Source organism: Pristiophorus japonicus, unplaced genomic scaffold (assembly GCF_044704955.1).
Source record: "Pristiophorus japonicus isolate sPriJap1 unplaced genomic scaffold, sPriJap1.hap1 HAP1_SCAFFOLD_586, whole genome shotgun sequence".
Lineage (NCBI taxonomy): Eukaryota > Metazoa > Chordata > Chondrichthyes > Pristiophoridae > Pristiophorus > Pristiophorus japonicus.
In genome coordinates, this window is record NW_027254495.1 from 158,344 (window position 1) to 175,464 (window position 17,121).

General features: G+C 53.8%; 6 non-coding genes across 6 annotated transcripts; all 6 read left to right on the forward strand.

Annotated features, from left to right (window-relative positions):
• Positions 1-4,135: 4,135 nt before the first annotated feature.
• trnat-agu (transfer RNA threonine (anticodon AGU)) lies at positions 4,136-4,208 on the forward strand. Its single transcript has one exon. It is a non-coding gene; the product is annotated as a tRNA-Thr (tRNA).
• Positions 4,209-6,170: 1,962 nt separating this feature from the next.
• On the forward strand, positions 6,171-6,243 carry trnat-agu (transfer RNA threonine (anticodon AGU)). The gene has a single exon. It is a non-coding gene; the product is annotated as a tRNA-Thr (tRNA).
• Positions 6,244-7,402: 1,159 nt separating this feature from the next.
• trnat-ugu (transfer RNA threonine (anticodon UGU)) lies at positions 7,403-7,475 on the forward strand. The gene has a single exon. It is a non-coding gene; the product is annotated as a tRNA-Thr (tRNA).
• A 2,491-nt stretch (positions 7,476-9,966) lies between these two features.
• trnat-ugu (transfer RNA threonine (anticodon UGU)) lies at positions 9,967-10,039 on the forward strand. The gene has a single exon. It is a non-coding gene; the product is annotated as a tRNA-Thr (tRNA).
• Positions 10,040-15,275: 5,236 nt separating this feature from the next.
• trnat-ugu (transfer RNA threonine (anticodon UGU)) lies at positions 15,276-15,348 on the forward strand. Its single transcript has one exon. It is a non-coding gene; the product is annotated as a tRNA-Thr (tRNA).
• A 1,127-nt stretch (positions 15,349-16,475) lies between these two features.
• trnai-aau (transfer RNA isoleucine (anticodon AAU)) lies at positions 16,476-16,548 on the forward strand. The gene has a single exon. It is a non-coding gene; the product is annotated as a tRNA-Ile (tRNA).
• Positions 16,549-17,121: the final 573 nt, after the last annotated feature.

Below are 17,121 nucleotides of genomic sequence, written 5' to 3' on the forward strand. Positions count from 1 at the left end.
CCTCTGGTACCACACTTGAAGCCAGAGAGGATTGGAAAATGATGGTCAGAGCCTCTGCTATTTCCTCCTTTGCTTCGCTCAACAGCCTGGGATACATTTCATCCAGGCCTGGAGACTTATCCACTTTCAGAGCTACTAAACCCCGGGGGAAGGGCGGGGGCGGGTAGCAGGGAGGAGGGGTAGAGCGGGGGTGGAGTGGGGAGGGCAGGGGTGGGGGGTGGGGCAGAGTGGGAATAATCTCTTTCACACAGCCGACACAGACACGATGGGCCGAATGGCCCTCCTTGTGTGCTGTAAGATTCTGTGAATGTTCAGGGATGTTCACTTTCACTCCCTCTCTCCCCTTCCCCTTTCTCCACTTTCCCTCTCTCTCTCCCCTTCCACTCTCGACTCACCCACTCTTTCTCACTCCTTCCCTCTCTCCCCTTAACCTCTCTTTCCCCTCCACCTCTCTCTCCCCTCATCCCGCACTCTCTCCCCTTCCCCCTCTCTCTCACTCCTTCCACTCTCTCTTTTCCATTCCCCTGTCTTTCCCAAAACAGGTTGCTGCAGAGCTCAGGTGTTGGAACACTGGTCTTTTAAACGAGGGATCGTGAGTTCAAATCTCACTGGGGTCTATTCAAAATTTGTTTAGTATTTAAATACCAGTCATTCTTTCCCACTTTTCAGATTCTCCCCCTGCCCCTCTCTTTCCCTTTCCCCTCACCTCTCACTTGCTTGTTTGCCTCTCTCTCTCCCCTTCTCCTATCAATTTCACTCCTTCTCCCTCTCTCCACTTAATCACATTTTCCCCTCTCTGCTGCTCTCTCTTTCCATCGCATTGCAACCCCTTCTACATCTTTTTACCCCCTCTCTCATCCCTTCCCCTCCCTCTCTTTCCCCTTCCACTCACTCTTTTCCCTTCCCCTCTCTTTCCTGCTCCTTCCCCTGTCTTTCTCAGAGCAGGTGGCTCCACAGCTCAGTTTTGGTCTCCTAATCTGAGGAAGGACATTCTTGCTATTGAGGGAGTGCAGCGAAGGTTCACCAGACTGATTCCCTGGATGGCAGGACTGACATATGAGGAGAGACTGGATCGACTGGGCCTGTATTCACTGGAGTTTAGAAGAATGAGAGGGGGTCTCATTGAAACGTTTAAAATTCTGATGGGACAGGACAGGTTAGATGCAGGAAGAATGTTCCCAATGTTGGGGAAGTCCAGAACCAGGGGACACAGTCTAAGGATAAGGGGTAAGCCATTTAGGACCGAGATGAGGAGAAACTTCTTCACTCAGAGAGTTGTTAGCCTCTCCTTTTCCTCTTTTCCCCTTCTCCTGCTTTCCCCATCACTCCACATTCTACCTCTTTTTAATCTTTCCCGCTCTCTCGCTTTCCCCGTTTCTCTTTATCACTCATTCCCCTCTCTCTCCCCCTCCCCGCTCTCTCCCCTTCCCCACTCTCTCCCCTTCCCCTCCCCTTCCCCACTCTCTCCCGTTCCCCTCTCTCTCCCCTTCCCCACTCTCTCCCCTTCCCCACTCTCTCCCCTTCCCCGCTCTCTCCCCTTCCCCACTCTCTCCCCCTCCCCACTCTCTCCCCTTCCCCACTCTCTCCCCTTCCCCTCCCCTTCCCCACTCTCTCCCGTTCCCCTCTCTCTCCCCTTCCCCACTCTCTCCCCTTCCCCGCTCTCTCTCCTTCCCCACTCTCTCCCCCTCCCCGCTCTCTCCCCTTCCCCACTCTCTCCCCTTCCCCTCCCCTTCCCCACTCTCTCCCGTTCCCCTCTCTCTCCCCTTCCCCACTCTCTCCTGTTCCCCTCTCTCTCCCCTTCCCCGCTCTCTCCCCTTCCCCACTCTCTCCCCCTCCCCGCTCTCTCCCCTTCCCCACTCTCTCCCCTTCCCCGCCCCTTCCCCACTCTCTCCCGTTCCCCTCTCTCTCCCCTTCCCCACTCTCTCCTGTTCCCCTCTCTCTCCCCTTCCCCGCTCTCTCCCCTTCCCCACTCTCTCCCCTTCCCCACTCTCTCCCCTTCCCCTCCCCTTCCCCACTCTCTCCCGTTCCCCTCTCTCTCCCCTTCCCCACTCTCTCCTGTTCCCCTCTCTCTCCCCTTCCCCGCTCTCTCCCCTTCCCCACTCTCTCCCCTTCCCCACTCTCTCCCGTTTTCCTCCCTCTCTTTCCCTTTCCCCTCTCTTTCACATCTTCCTCTCTCTCACCCATTCCCTCTCTCTCCTCGACCCATTTTCTCCCCCCCTCTCTCCTTCCCCTCCCCTGGCTCCACTCTTCTCGCCCCTCTCCCTAATTCGTTTCTCTCCTTCCCTCGCTCTTGCTCCCCCCTTTCCCATCAGACTCTCCCCCTCCCCTCTGACCCATTCCCCCCTCTAACTCTTTTCTCTCTCCCTCCCCACTCTCTCCCCTTCCACGCTCTCTCCCCTTCCCCACTCTCTCCCCCTCCCCGCTCTCTCCCCTTCCCCACTCTCTCCCCTTCCCCTCCCCTTCCCCACTCTCTCCCGTTCCCCTCTCTCTCCCCTTCCCCACTCTCTCCTGTTCCCCTCTCTCTCCCCTTCCCCGCTCTCTCCCCTTCCCCACTCTCTCCCCTTCCCCGCTCTCTCCCCTTCCCCACTCTCTCCCCCTCCCCGCTCTCTCCCCTTCCCCACTCTCTCCCCTTCCCCTCCCCTTCCCCACTCTCTCCCGTTCCCCTCTCTCTCCCCTTCCCCACTCTCTCCTGTTCCCCTCTCTCTCCCCTTCCCCGCTCTCTCCCCTTCCTCACTCTCTCCCCTTCCCCACTCTCTCCCCTTCCCCACTCTCTCCCCTTCCCCTCCCCTTCCCCACTCTCTCCCGTTCCCCTCTCTCTCCCCTTCCCCACTCTCTCCCCTTCCCCGCTCTCTCCCCTTCCCCACTCTCTCCCCCTCCCCGCTCTCTCCCCTTCCCCACTCTCTCCCCTTCCCCTCCCCTTCCCCACTCTCTCCCGTTCCCCTCTCTCTCCCCTTCCCCACTCTCTCCTGTTCCCCTCTCTCTCCCCTTCCCCGCTCTCTCCCCTTCCCCACTCTCTCCCCTTCCCCACTCTCTCCCCTTCCCCTCCCCTTCCCCACTCTCTCCCGTTCCCCTCTCTCTCCCCTTCCCCACTCTCTCCTGTTCCCCTCTCTCTCCCCTTCCCCGCTCTCTCCCCTTCCCCACTCTCTCCCCTTCCCCACTCTCTCCCGTTTTCCTCCCTCTCTTTCCCTTTCCCCTCTCTTTCACATCTTCCTCTCTCTCACCCATTCCCTCTCTCTCCTCGACCAATTTTCTCCCCCCCTCTCTCCTTCCCCTCCCCTGGCTCCACTCTTCTCGCCCCTCTCCCTAATTCGTTTCTCTCCTTCCCTCGCTCTTGCTCTCCCCTTTCGCATCAGACTCTCCCCCTCCCCTCTGACCCATTCCCCCCTCTAACTCTTTTCTCTCTCCCTCCCCACTCTCTCCCCTTCCACGCTCTCTCCCCTTCCCCACTCTCTCCCCCTCCCCGCTCTCTCCCCTTCCCCACTCTCTCCCCTTCCCCTCCCCTTCCCCACTCTCTCCCGTTCCCCTCTCTCTCCCCTTCCCCACTCTCTCCTGTTCCCCTCTCTCTCCCCTTCCCCGCTCTCTCCCCTTCCCCACTCTCTCCCCTTCCCCACTCTCTCCCGTTTTCCTCCCTCTCTTTCCCTTTCCCCTCTCTTTCACATCTTCCTCTCTCTCACCCATTCCCTCTCTCTCCTCGACCCATTTTCTCCCCCCCTCTCTCCTTCCCCTCCCCTGGCTCCACTCTTCTCGCCCCTCTCCCTCCTTCGTTTCTCTCCTTCCCTCGCTCTTGCTCTCCCCTTCCCCATCAGACTCTCCCCCTCCGCTCTGACCCATTCCCCCCTCTAACTCTTTCTCTCTCCCTCCCCACTCTCTCCCCTTCCCCCGTCTATCCCCTTCCCCCCTCTCCCCTTCCCGCTCTTAAACACTCGTTACCCTCTCTCTCACCCCAACCCCTCTCTCCCTTCCCCCTCTCTCCCATTCACCGCGCTCTCACACCTTCACCCACTCTCTCCCCTTCCCCCTCTCTCTCTCACTCCTACCCCTCTCTTTCCTCTTCCCCTCTCTCTCACTCCTTCCACTCTCTCTTTTCCCTTCCTCTCTCTTTCCTGCTCCTTCCCCTGCATTTCCCAGCGCAGGTGGCTCCATAGCTCAGGGGTTAGAGCACTGGTCTAGTAAACCAGGGGTCGTGAGTTCAAATCTCACTGGGGCCTTCTCAAAACTAGCTCACTATTTAAATTTAAGTTTGCGGGCCTTCTCAAAACTAGCTCACTATTTAAATTTAAGTTTGCGTCAATTAACAAGGTGTTTAATTATAAATATTAAACAGCTCCAAGACCAGACCTGGAACAAAAGTCTCTCCTGTTCTCCTTACCCGTCCTTTCCCTTTCTCCCTCTCTCCCTGGTTTCCCCATCACTACACATTCTGTCTCTTTTTACTCTTTCCCGCTTTGGAGACCGATCCTGGAACAACAGGCACCCCTCTCCTCTTCTCATCTCTTTTACACTCTCTCTCCCCTTCCAAATCTCTCTCTCCCTTCCCCATCACGACCCGTGCTGCATCTTTTTACCCCTCTCTGCCTTTCCCACTGTCTCGCTTTCCCCGTCTCCCACTCATTCGCCCTTCATCCTTCCCCCTCCCTCGCCTCACCCTCTCCCCTTCTCCCTTTCTCTGCTCACTCCCCCCTTCAGCTCTCTTTCTCTCTCGGCCCCCCGCCCCCCTCCCACTCTCTCTCTCCCCATCATAAAAGGTTACTACATGAGATAAAAGTTCACGGGGTTGGGGGTAATATATTTGCTTGGATAGAGGGTAATTAACAGAAAACAGAGAGTCGGGATAAATGGTTCAATCTCTTTCACACAGCCGACACCGACACGATGGGCCGAATGGCCCTCCTTGTGTGCTGTAAGATTCTGTCAATGTTCAGGGATGAATCACCGAGAATGATTATTCCGGCCCCACCTCCTTGTTAACAATAGTAAGATGTAAACAGGAGCTGGTATTACAGGTGGCTCCATAGCTCAGGGGTTAGAGCATGGGTCTTGTAAACCAGGGGTCGTGGTTTCAAATCTCACTGGGACCTGCTCAAAATGAACTTAATATTTAAGTTTGTTGTCAGTTCACAAGGTTTTTAATTATAAATGTTTAATATCTCTGAGACTGACTGAGGAACAACAGGCCTTCCTCGTACCCTTTCGTCTCTCTCTGCCCTCCCCATCATGACAATTTTTACCCCTCTCTCCCTTTCCAACTATCTCGCTTTCCCCGTTTCTCACTCTGCTTCTCCCTTCCCCCTCTCTTCTCCCTTCCCCCTCTCATCTCCCTTCCCCCTCTCTTCTCCCTTCCCCCTCTCATCTCCCTTCCCCCTCTCTCCCCTCACTCTCTCCCCTTCCCTTTCTCCTCCCCCTTGCTCTCTCTCCCCTTCCCACTCTTACACACTCGTTACCCTCTATATCTCGCTCCTGCACCTCTCTCTCACTCCATCCACCTCTCTCCCCTTTCCCCGCTCTTTCTCCCCTTCCTCACCTCTTTCCTTCCCCCTTTCTCTTCCCTTCTCTCTCTGGATGTTTAACATCTCTGAGACCGAGCCTGGAACAACAGGCTCCCCGCACACCCTTCCCCCTCTCCTCTTCTCGTCTCTCTTACACTCTCTCTTCCCCTGTCTCATTCTCCCCTTCCCCTCTCTCTCCTCTCTCCCCTTCCCTCTCTACTTTCATTCTCTCACTCCTTCCCCTCTCTCTCCTTCCTCCTCTATCTTCCCTCTCTCTCCCCTCCCCCTCTCTCCCCTACCCACTCTCTCCCCTGCCCCCTCTCCCTTTTCACTCTCCCTCTCCCCTTCCCCTATCTTCCCTCCCCTCTCTCCTCTCTCCTCACTTTTCCCTTTCTTTTCAAATTCTCCCCATTCTCCCTCTCTCTCCCCTTCCTTTCTCTCTCCCCTGTCTCCTTCCTCTCTCGCCTTCCCATCTCTCCCCCCTTCCTCTCTCTCACTCCTTCCCTCTCTCTCCCCTTCCCCCTCTCTGTCACTTCTGCCCCCTCTCTCCCCTTCCCCTCCCCTCCCTCTCTCTCCCCTTCCCCTTCCTCTCTCTCCCCATCCCCCTCTCTCTCACTCCTTCCACTTTCTCTTTTCCCTTCCCCTCTCTTTCCTGTTCCTTCCCCTATCTTTACGTGAGCCGGTGGCTCCATAGCTCAGGTGTTAGAGCACTGGTCTAGTAAACCAGGTGTCGTGGGTTCAAATCTCACTGGGGCCTACTCAAAGTTAACCCAGTATTTAAATTTGCTGTTAGTTAACAAGGTCTTTAATTATAAATATTAAACAGCTCCAAGACTGATCCTGGAGAAACAGGATCATTTCTCTCCCCTTCCAAATCTCTCTCTCCCTTCCCCATTCTACATCTTTTTCTCGCTATCTCCTTTTCCCCGTCTCTCACTCATTCCTCTCTCTCCACTTCCCCCTCCCTCACCCCACCTTCTTTCCGTTCCCTCCCTCTGTCTCCCCTTCTCTCTCTCTCGTGCCTCTCTCTCTCTCCTTCCCTCTATGACTCCTTTCCCTCTCTCCCTCCCTCCCCTCTCTCTCTCCCCAGCTCCTTCCCCTGTCTTTCCCAGAGCAGGTGCCCTCCTGTCTCTCTCTCCTTTCCCTTTCCTTTGAGACCCTCCCCTTCTCTCTCTTCTTCCCCTCCCTCTCTTTCCCCTTCCCCTCTCTCTTCCCTCTTTCCTACTCCTTCCCTCTCTTCCCCCTTCTACATTCTCCCCGCCTCTCTCTCTCCCTGTCTCCCCTTCCCCCACTCTCTCACTCCTTCCTCCCTCTCTCCCCTTCCCACTCTCTCTCACTCCTTCCCCCTCTCTCCCCTTCCCCCTCTCTCTCACTCCTTCCCCCTCTCTCCCCTTCTCCTTTTTCTCCCTTTACCCCTCTTTCACTCCTTCCCATCTCTCTCCCCTTCCGCTCTCTCCCCTTCCCCTCTCTTTCGCAATCCTTCCCCCTCTCTCCTCTTCCCACTCTCTCTCACTCCTTCCCCCTCTCCCTCCCCTTCCCCCTCTCTCTCACTCCTTCCCCCCTCTCTCCTCTTCTGCTTTTTCTCCCTTTACCCCTCTTTCACTCCTTCCCATCTCTCTCCCCTTCCGCTCTCTCCCCTTCCCCTCTCTTTCGCACTTCTTCCCCTCTCTTCCCTTAACCTCTCTTTCCCCTTCCCTCGCTCTCTCCTCTGCCCCTCTCCTTCTCCCAGTCTCCACTTCCCTCTCTCTCTCACTCCTTCCCCTTTCTCCACTTTCCCTCCCTCTCTCCCCTTCCCCTTTCTCCACGTTCCCTCTCTCTTTCCCCTTCCACTCTCGACTTACCCACTCTTTCTCACTCCTTCCCTCTCTCCCCTTAACATCTCTTTCCCCTCCCTCTCTCTCTTTTCACAATCAGGTGGCTCCATAGCTCAGGGGTTAGAACACTGGTCTTGTAAACCAGGGGTTGTGAGTTAAAATCTCACTGGGACCTCCTCAAAATTAGTTTAGTATTTAAATACCAGTCTCTCCCTCCTCCCTATTCTTTCCCACTTTTCAGATTCTCCCCCTTCCTCTCTCTCTCACTTTCCCTTTCCCCTCACCTCTCACTCGTTTGTTTGCCTCTCTCTCTCCCCTTCTCCGATCTATTTCACTCCTTCCCCTCTCTCTCTCTCCCCGCCCTTTCCACACTTTCTCTCACTCCCCCTTCCCATTTCTCTCACGCTGCTGCCTCTCCCTCTCTCCCCTAACCACTCTTTCTCCTCTCTGCTGCTCTCTTTTCCATCACATTACGACCCGTTCTACATCTTTTTACCCCACTCTCTCCCATTCCCCTCCCTCTCTTTCCTCTTCTCCTCTCTCTCACCCATTCTACTCTCTCGTTTCCCTTCCCCTCTCTTTCCTGCTCCTTCCCCTGTCTTTGCCAGTGCACTTGGCTCCATAGCTCAGGGGTTAGAGCACTGGTCTAGTAAATCTCACTGGGGCCTATTTAAAATTAGCTCAGTCGTTAATTCACCGTCAATTAACAAGGGGTTTAATTATAAATATTAAACAGCTCCGAGACCAACTCTGGAACAACAGGCTCCCCTCACACCCTTCCCCCTCTCCTCTTCTCATCTCTCTTACACTCTCTCTCTCCCTTCCCCATCATGATCGTTCTACATTTTTTTACCCCTCTCTCCCTTTCCCACTATCTTGCTTTCCCCATCTCTCACTCATTCCCCTCTCTCTCCACTTCCCCTCATCTCTTTCACCTTCCCCCTCTCTCTCACATCTTCCCCTCTCTCTCACCCGTTCCTTCTCTCTCCTCTACCCATTTCCTCCCCTCAATCTCCCCTTCCCCCCTCTCTCTCCTTTCCCTCTCTCTCTCCCTCCCTCTCTCTCCCCTCCCCCTCTCTCTCTCCTTCGCCTCTCTCTCCCCTTCCCCACTCTCTCCCCTTCCCCCTTACTCTCCCCTTCCCCCTCACTCTCCCCTTCCCCCTCACTCTCCCCTTCCCCTCTCTCTCCCCTTTCCACCTCTCTCTCCCCTTACCCCCTCTCTCTCCCCTTCCACTCTCTCTCTCCCCTTCACCTCTCTCTCTCCTCTTTCCCTCTCTCACTCGCTATCCCCTCTCTCTCCTTCCCCTCTCTCTCCTTCCCTACTCTCACCCCTTCCCCCTCTCTCCTTCCCTACTTTCACCCCTTCCCCCTCTCTCTCCCCTTCCCCACTCTCTCCCCTTCCCCCTCACTCTCCGCTTCCCCACCTCTCTCCCCTTCCCCCCTCTCTCCCCTTCCCCCTCTCTCTCTCCCCTTCCCCCTCTATCTCCCATTATACTCTCTCTTTTCTCTTCCCCTCTCTTTCCTGCTCCTTCCCCTGTTTTGCCTAGGGCAGGTAGCGCCATAGCTCAGGCGTTAGAGTGCTGGTCTTGTAAACCCTGCGTCATGGGTTCAGATTTCACTGGGGCCTATTCAAAATTACCTCAGTATTTAATTTTGCTGTTCGTTAACAAGGTGTATAATTATAAATATTAAACAGCTCTGTGACTGACCCGAGATCAACAGGCTCATTTCTCTTACACTCTTTCTCTCCCTTCCACATTCTGCATCTTTTTCTCCCTCTCTCTCTATCACATTTTCCCCGTCTCTCACTCATTCCCCTCCCTCACCCCACCCTCTTTCCTTTCCCCTCACTCTCGATCCGTCTCCCTCGCTCTTCTCTCACTTCATCCCCTCCTTCCACTCACTCTCCCCATCCATTCCCTCTCTTTCCCTTCCCTGCCTCTGTCTCCCCTTCTCTCTCTCTCCTGCCTCTCTCTCTCCTTCCCTCTCTCTCCCCTTCCACTCCCTCTCTCACCTCTTTCCCTCTCTCCCGCCCTTCCCCTCTCTCTCTCCCCAGCTCCTTCCCGTGTCTTTCCCAGAGGAGATGCCCTCCTGTCTCTCTCTCCTTTCCCTTTCCTTTGAGATTCTCTCCTTCTCTCTCTTCTTCCCCTCCCTCTCTTTCCCCTTCCCCTCTCTCTTCTCTCTTTCCTACTCCTTCCCCTCTCTCCGCCACTGCTACATTCTCCCCGCCTCTCTCTCTCCCCTTCCTCTCCCTGTCTCCCTTTCCCCCTCTCTCTCACTCCTTCCACCCTCTCTCCCCTTCCTTCCCCCCTCTCTCCCCTTCTCCTTTCTCTCCCTTTACCCCTCTTTCACTCCATCCCATCTATCTCCCCTTCCGCTCTCTCCCCTTCCCCTCTCTTTCGCAATCCTTCCCCCTCTCTTCCCTTAACCTCTCTTTCCCCTTCCCTCGCTCTCTCCCCTGCCCCTCTTTCTTTCTCCCAGTCTCCACTTCCCTCTCTCTCTCCCCTTCCCCTCCCTCTCTTTCCCCTTCTCCTCTCTCTCACTCCTTCCCCTCTCTCCCCTTCCCCTCCCTCTCTCTCCACTTCCCCTCTCTCTCACTCCTTCCACTCTCTCTTTTCCCTTCCCCTCTCTTTCCTGTTCCTTCCCCTGTCTTTCCTAAAACAGGTGGCTCCATAGCTCAGGGGTTAGAGCATTGGTCTTGTCAACCAGGAGTCGTGAGGTCAAATCTCACTGGGGCCTGCTCAAAATTAGCTCAATATTTAAATTAACAAGGGGCTTAATTATAAATATTAAACAGCTCTGAGACTGATTCTGGAACAACAGGTTCTCGTCTCTCTCCCTTTTTCCTCACTCCTTCACCCTCTCTTTCCTCTTTCTCATTCTCTCCTTCCCCTGTCTCATTCTCCCCTTCCCCTCTGTCTCCTCTCTCCCCTTCGCTCTCTACTTTCATTCTCCTACTCCTTCCCTCCTCCTCTATCTTCCCTCTCTCTCCCCTCCCCCTCTCTCCCCTACCCACACTCTCCCCTGCCCCCTCTCCCTTTTCACTCTCCCTCTCCCCTTCCCCTATCTTCCCTCCCCTCTCTCCTCTCTCTCACTTTTCCCATTCTTTTCAGATTCTCCCCATTCTCCCTCTCTCTCCCCTTCCTTTCTCTCTCCCCTGTCTCCTCCCTCTCTCACCTTCCCATCTCTCCCCCTTTCCTCTCTCTCACTCCTTCCCTCTCTCTCCCCTTCCCCCTCTCTTTCACTTCTGCCCCCACTTTCTCCCCTTCCCCTCCCTCTCTCTCCACTTCCCCTCTCTCTCACTCATTCCACTCTCTCTTTTCCCTTTTCCCTCTCTTTCCTGCTCCTTCCCCTGTTTTTCCCAGAACAGGTAGCTCCATAGTTCAGGGGTTAGAGCACTGGTCTAGTAAACCAGGGGCCGTGGGTTCAAATATCATTTGGGCCTATTTAAAATTATTTAAAATCGGGAACGGAGGAGCGGGAGATCGGGACGGAGGAGCGGCGAGAGATCGGGGACGGAGGAGCGGCGAGAGATCGGGGCGGAGGAACGGCGAGAGATCGGGGCGGAGGAACGGCGAGAGATCGGGGGCAGAGGAACGGCGAGAGATCGGGGACGGAGGAGCGGCGAGAGATCGGGGACGGAGGAGTGGCGAGAGATCGGGGGCGGAGGAGCGGCGAGAGATCCGGGACGGAGGAGTGGGAGATCGGGGCGGAGGAGCGGCGAGAGATCGGGGACGGAGGAGCGGTGAGAGATCGGAGACGGAGGAGCGGCGAGAGATCGGGGCGGAGGAGCGGCGAGAGATCGGAGACGGAGGAGCGGCGAGAGATCGGGGACGGAGGAGCGGCGAGAGATCGGGGACGGAGGAGCGAGAGATCGGGGCGGAGGAGCTGCGAGAGATCGGGGCGGAGGAGCGGCGAGAGATCGGGGCGGAGGAACGGCGAGTGAGGGTACGGGCCCAGCCCACACTGTGCATTATGTGTGTGCACTGGGTCCGTGCAGCAGAGCAGGTCTCCAGTTGTCCTGGTTAACCCTTGCCACTGGACCCAGACCTCGCTCTGTCAAGCCCGTGTGGTGGCTGGTGTACAACGGTCACCCCACGTTAAAACAATCCACCCACAGGCATCTTCCACCCTTCAACTGGAGTTGAGGACTGGAACATCGGGTCCTTCACTGAAACATTTGTGAACTCATCCCTTTTGGTGTGGAAACAAGTCATCCTCGTTCGACGGAGCGCCGATGATGTCACAATAAAAAGCTGCCAGGCGTATAACTGGCCAACTACCAGTCGACAGGTGCAGGGTTAAATGGAACAAGCTGATCGCCACCAAACAAGGACCAGAAAGCTGACAAAATCTGTTCTCTGTTCAGGTGATTGTCCCTCCACAGGTTCAGTGAGCAGTGACACCGAACGCTGGTCCTGCTGGTCCTTATGTTGCCAACGTTCTGTTTTCCGTACGATCTCACAAACACGCACAGGTTTGTGAGATGGCTGGTAACTTCAGGAAACCCAGTCAGAGTGACCTGACTTTATTGTTGTAAACAGCACTGGCTGCAATGCCCCAGTAGTTCACTGGATGGAGCTCTATATATTACATTGGTATCACACACACTTTGCCTTTTACATAAGAAATAGGAACAGGAGTAGGCCATACGGCCCCTCGAGCCTGCTCCGCCATTTAATACGATCATGGCTGATCCGATCATGGACTCAGCTCCACTTCCCTGCCCGCCCCCTTATTCCCTTATCGGTTAAGAAACTGTCTATTTCTGTCTTAAATATATTCAATGTCCCGGCCTCCACAGCTCTCTGAGGCAGCGAATTCCACAGATTTACAACCCTCTGAGAGAAGAAATTCCTCCTCATCTCAGTTTTAAATGGGTGGCCCCTTATTCTAAGACCATGCCCCCTAGTTCTAGTCTCCCCCATCAGTGGAAATATCCTCTCTGCATCCACCTTGTCGAGCTCCCTCATAATCTGATACGTTTCAATAAGATCACCTCTCATTCTTCTGAATTCCAATGAGCAGAGGCCCAACCTCCTCAACCTTTCCTCATAAGTCAAACCCCTTCATCTCCGGAATCAACCGAGTGAACCTTCTCTGAACTGCCTCCAAAGCAAGTATAACCGGTTTTTATTCAAGCATGCTGGGGAAGGGTTCCGATGGATCTTCTCAGAACAGAGGTTTTCACAATTACAATTCTGCCGCTTTTTGAGGTGTGTGGGCCTCCTACAGAACCACCGATTGGTCGACTGCTCTCGGCGAAGTTACATCGATTTGTTGAACCTTTCCAGACTGGCTCTGATTGGTTCTTTCCCACCTGTCCATCTCCCATCACACGTCACCCTCCCGGAATGTGTCATTCAGTGGTGTCAACGTGGCTCGAGGGGCCATATGGCCTACTCCTGCTCCTATTTCTTATGTTCTTAAACCGAGGTTGAGTGTGAGTGATTCCGTGGTCGCTATACGGCCGGGGATCAATTCCTTATCTCAGGGAGTCCAGCTTGAGGAAGAGAAGACATTTGTGGGGGGATTTGAACCCGTGACCTGTGGGTTTACCAATCCGGTGATTATCACAAAGGACTGTGACACACACACACACACTTCCCATTGACTCTCCATTTTCAAAGCAGTTTTATTTTGTTTTTTTGGGTTTTTTAACTCCATCACAGTGTGTATTTACAAGTTATTTACGCTTCCCATTCTTGACGTCACGTTTTAACAAAAGCGCGCGCTTGCAGGGCGAGGTCTGTGTCAGTCCCTTCACACACCGCCTCTCCCCTCATACCCTGCCAAACGCAGGGGGAGGGGTGGGGCACAGTCCGATCCCAATCGATTCACCTCGCTCCTTCCGCTCGCGCGCTGGGAGCTCGAACACTCCACATTTTGTCTTTTTAAAAGAAAACTCAGGTTCCTGCACCGTCACACCACAGCGATTAGACTTACTGCCACCCTGCCTTCTCCATTTGACCCAAAGCTTTGGAAAGAACACAAGAATTAGGAGCAGGGGAGACGCCCCCATGGCCCCCTCGAGCCTGCTCCGCCATTTAATACATGGCTGATCTTCGAGCTAGTCTCCTCTCTTCCCTCCTTATCCCTTGATTCCTCCAGAGTCCAAAAATCTATTGATAGCTGTCATAGAATCAAAGAATAATTGTGACACAGAATCAGGCCATTGGGCCGACCAAGAGCTACCCAGCCTAATCCCACTTTCCAGCTCTCGGTCCGTAGCCCTGTAGGTTACGACACTTCAAGTGTACATCCAGGTACTTTTTAAATGTGGTGAGGGTTTCTGCCTCTACCACCCTTTCAGGCCGTGAGTTCCAGACCCCCCCACCCTCTGGGTGAAGAAATATTTCCTCATTTCCCCTCTAAACCTCCCCCCAATTACTTTAAATCTATGCCCCCTGGTTATTGACCCCTCTGCCAAGGAAATCAGGTCCGTCCTATCCACTCTATCCAGGCCCCTCATAATTTTATACACCTCAATTAAATCTCCCCTCAGCCTCCTCTGTTCCCAGGAAAACAACCCCAGCCTATCCAATCTTTGCTCATGGCTAAAGTTTTCCAGTCCTGGCAACATCCTGGTAAATCTCCTCTGCACCCTCTCCAGTGCAATCACATCCTTCCTATAATGTGGTGAGCAGAACTGCACGCAGTACTCCAGCTGTGGCCTAACCAGTGTTGTATACAGTTCAAGCATAGCCTCCCTGCTCTTGTATTCTATGCCTCGACTAATAAAGGCAAGTATTCCATATGCCTTCTTAACCATCTTATCCCCCTGGCCTGCTACCTTCAGGGATCTGTGGACCTGCACTCCAAGGTCCCTCTGTTCCTCTACACTTCTCAGTATCCTACCATTTAATGTGTATTCCCTTGCCTTGTTAGCCCTCCCCAAATGTATGACCTCACACCTCTCTGGATTAAATTCCATTTGCCACTGTTCTGCCCACCTGACCAGTTCATCGATATCTTCCTGCAGTCCACAGCTTTCTTCTTCATTATCAACCCCACGGCATATTTTTGTATCATCTGCAAACTTCTTAATCATACCCCCTATATTCAAGTTGAGATCATTGATGCATATCACAAAAAGCAAGGGACCCAGCACTGAGCCCTGCGGAACCCCACTGGAAACATCCTTCCAGTTACAAAAACATCCATCAACCATTACCCTTTGCTTCCTGACTCTGAGACAATTTTTGGCTCCAACTTGCCACTTTGCCCTGGATCCCATGGGCTTTTACTTTCGTGACCAGTCTGCCATGTGGGACCTTATCGAAGGCTTTGCTAAACTCCATATACACTACATCATACACACTGCCCTCATCAACCCTCCTGGTTACCTCCTCGAAAAATTCAATCATTAGTCAGACAGGAACTTCCCTCAACAAATCCGTGCTGACTGTCCCTGATTAACCCGTGTCTTTCTAAATGTAGATTTGTCCTGTCCTTCAGGAATTTTTCCAATAATTTTCCCACCACGGAGGTTAGGCTGACTGGTCTGTCATTACTCGGTCTATCCCTTTCTCCCTTCTTAAACAAAGGTACCACCTTCGCAGTCCTCCAGTCCTCTGGTACCACACTTGAAGCCAGAGAGGATTGGAAAATGATGGTCAGAGACTCTGCTATTTCCTCTTATGCTTCACTCAACAGCCTGGGATACATTTCATCCTGGACTGAGACTTATCCACTTTCAGAGCTGCTAAACCCCGGGGGAAGAGCCGGCGGGGGGGGCGGGTAGCAGGGACCGGGGGTAGAGCGGGGGTGGAGTGGGGAGGGCAGGGGTGGGGGGTGGGGCGGAGTGGGAATAATCTCTTTCACACAGCCGACACAGACACGATGGGCCGAATGGCCCTCCTTCTGTGCTGTAAGATTCTGTCAATGTTCAGGGAAGAATCACCGAGAATTATTATTCGGGCCCCATCTCCTTGTTAACAATAGTAAGATGCAAACAGGAGCTGGCGTTACAGGTGGCTCCATAGCTCAGGGGTTTGAGCACTGGTCTTGTAAACTAGGGGTCGTGAGTTTAAATCTCACTGGGACCTACTCAAAATGAACTTTATGCTTAAGTTTGCTGTCAGTTAACAAGGTTTTTAATTCTAAATGTTTAATATCTCTGAGACTGACTGAGGAACAACAGGCCTTCCTCGTACCCTTTCGTCTCTCTCTGCCCTCCCCATCATGAGTCTTTTTACCCCTCTCTCCCTTTCCAACTATCTCGTTTTCCCCGTTTCTCACTCTGCTTCCCCCTCTCTTCTCCCTTCCCCCTCTCTTCTCCCATCCCCCGCTCTCCCCTCACTCTCTCCCCTTCCCTTTCTCCTCCCCCTCGCTCTCTCTCCCCTTCCCACTCTTACACACTCGTTACCCTCTATATCTCGCTCCTGCACCTCTCTCTCACTCCTTCCCCCTCTCTCCCCTTTCCCCACTCTTTCTCCCCTTCCTCATCTCTTTCCTTCCCCCTTTCTCTCCCCTTCTCTCTCTGGATGTTTAACATCTCTGAGACTGACCCTGGAACAACAGGCTCCCCTCACACCCTTCCCCCTCTCCTCTTCTCTTCTCTCTTACACACTCTCTCCCCTTCCAGATCTCTCTCTGCTTTCCCCATTGTTATGTATATAAACCTGTAAATACCATGTCTAACCAGCAGAGGGCACATCCCCTGGAGTCTCAATCCCTTGGGAGCACCTGTACAGAAGGAGGCCTCACAGGCCGGAGAGGCATTCTGAGATCTGTAATAAAGGGCTACAGTCACACCTTACTTTAAACTTGCAGTATCTATTCAAGTCATAACACCCCTCTCTCTTTCCTTCCCCCTCTCTCTTCCCTTCCCCCCTTCTCCGTTCTCTCCCTTTACCCCTCTTTCACTCCTTCCCATCTCTTCCCTTCCGCTCTCTCCCCTTCCCCTCTCTTTCGTACTCCTTCCCCCTCTCTTCCCTTAACCTCTCTTTCTCCTTCCCTCGCTCTCTCCCCTGCCCCTCTCTCTTTCTCCCAGTCTCCACTTCCCTCTCTCTCACTCCTTCCTCTCTCTCCCCTTCCCCTCCCTCTCTCTCCCCTTCCCCTCCCTCTCTCTCTCTATCCTTCTCCCTCGCTCTTCTCTCACTCCTTCCTCTCCTTTCACTCACTCTCCCCATCCGCGCTCTCTTTCCCTTCCCCTGTCTTTTCAAGCACAGGTGGCTCCATAGCTCAAGGGTTAGAGCACTGGTCTAATAAACCAGGGGTAGTGAGTTTAAATCTCACTGGGGCCTACTCAAAGTTAGTTTAGTATTTAAATACCAGTCTGTCCCTCTTCCTCCTTTTCAGATTCAACCCCTGCACCTCTCTCTCTCTCTCCGTCCACCCTCCAAACTTTCTCTCTGTCCGTTCCGTCCCTCTCTTTCCTGCTCCTTCCCCTGTCTTTACCAACACACATGGCTCCATATCTCAGGGGTGATAGCACTGGTCTTGTAAACCAGGAGTTGTGAGTTCAAATCTCACTGGGGCCTATTTAAAATTAGCTCAGTATTTAAATTCACCGTCAATTAACAAGGGGTTTAATTATAAATATTAAACAACCCGAGACTGACCCTGGAACAAAAGGCTCCCTTCACATCCTTCCCCATCTTCTCTTGCACTCTCTCTCCCTTCCCCATCATGACCCGTTCTGCATCTTTTTCTCCCTCTCTCTCGATCTCATTTTCCCCGTCTCTCACTCATTCCCCTCTCTCCCCTTCCCCCTCCCTCACCCCACCCTCTTTCCTTCCCCCTCATTCTCTATCTTTCTCCCTCGCTTTTCTCTCACTCCTTCCTCTCCTTCCACTCACTCTCCCCATCCGCTCCCT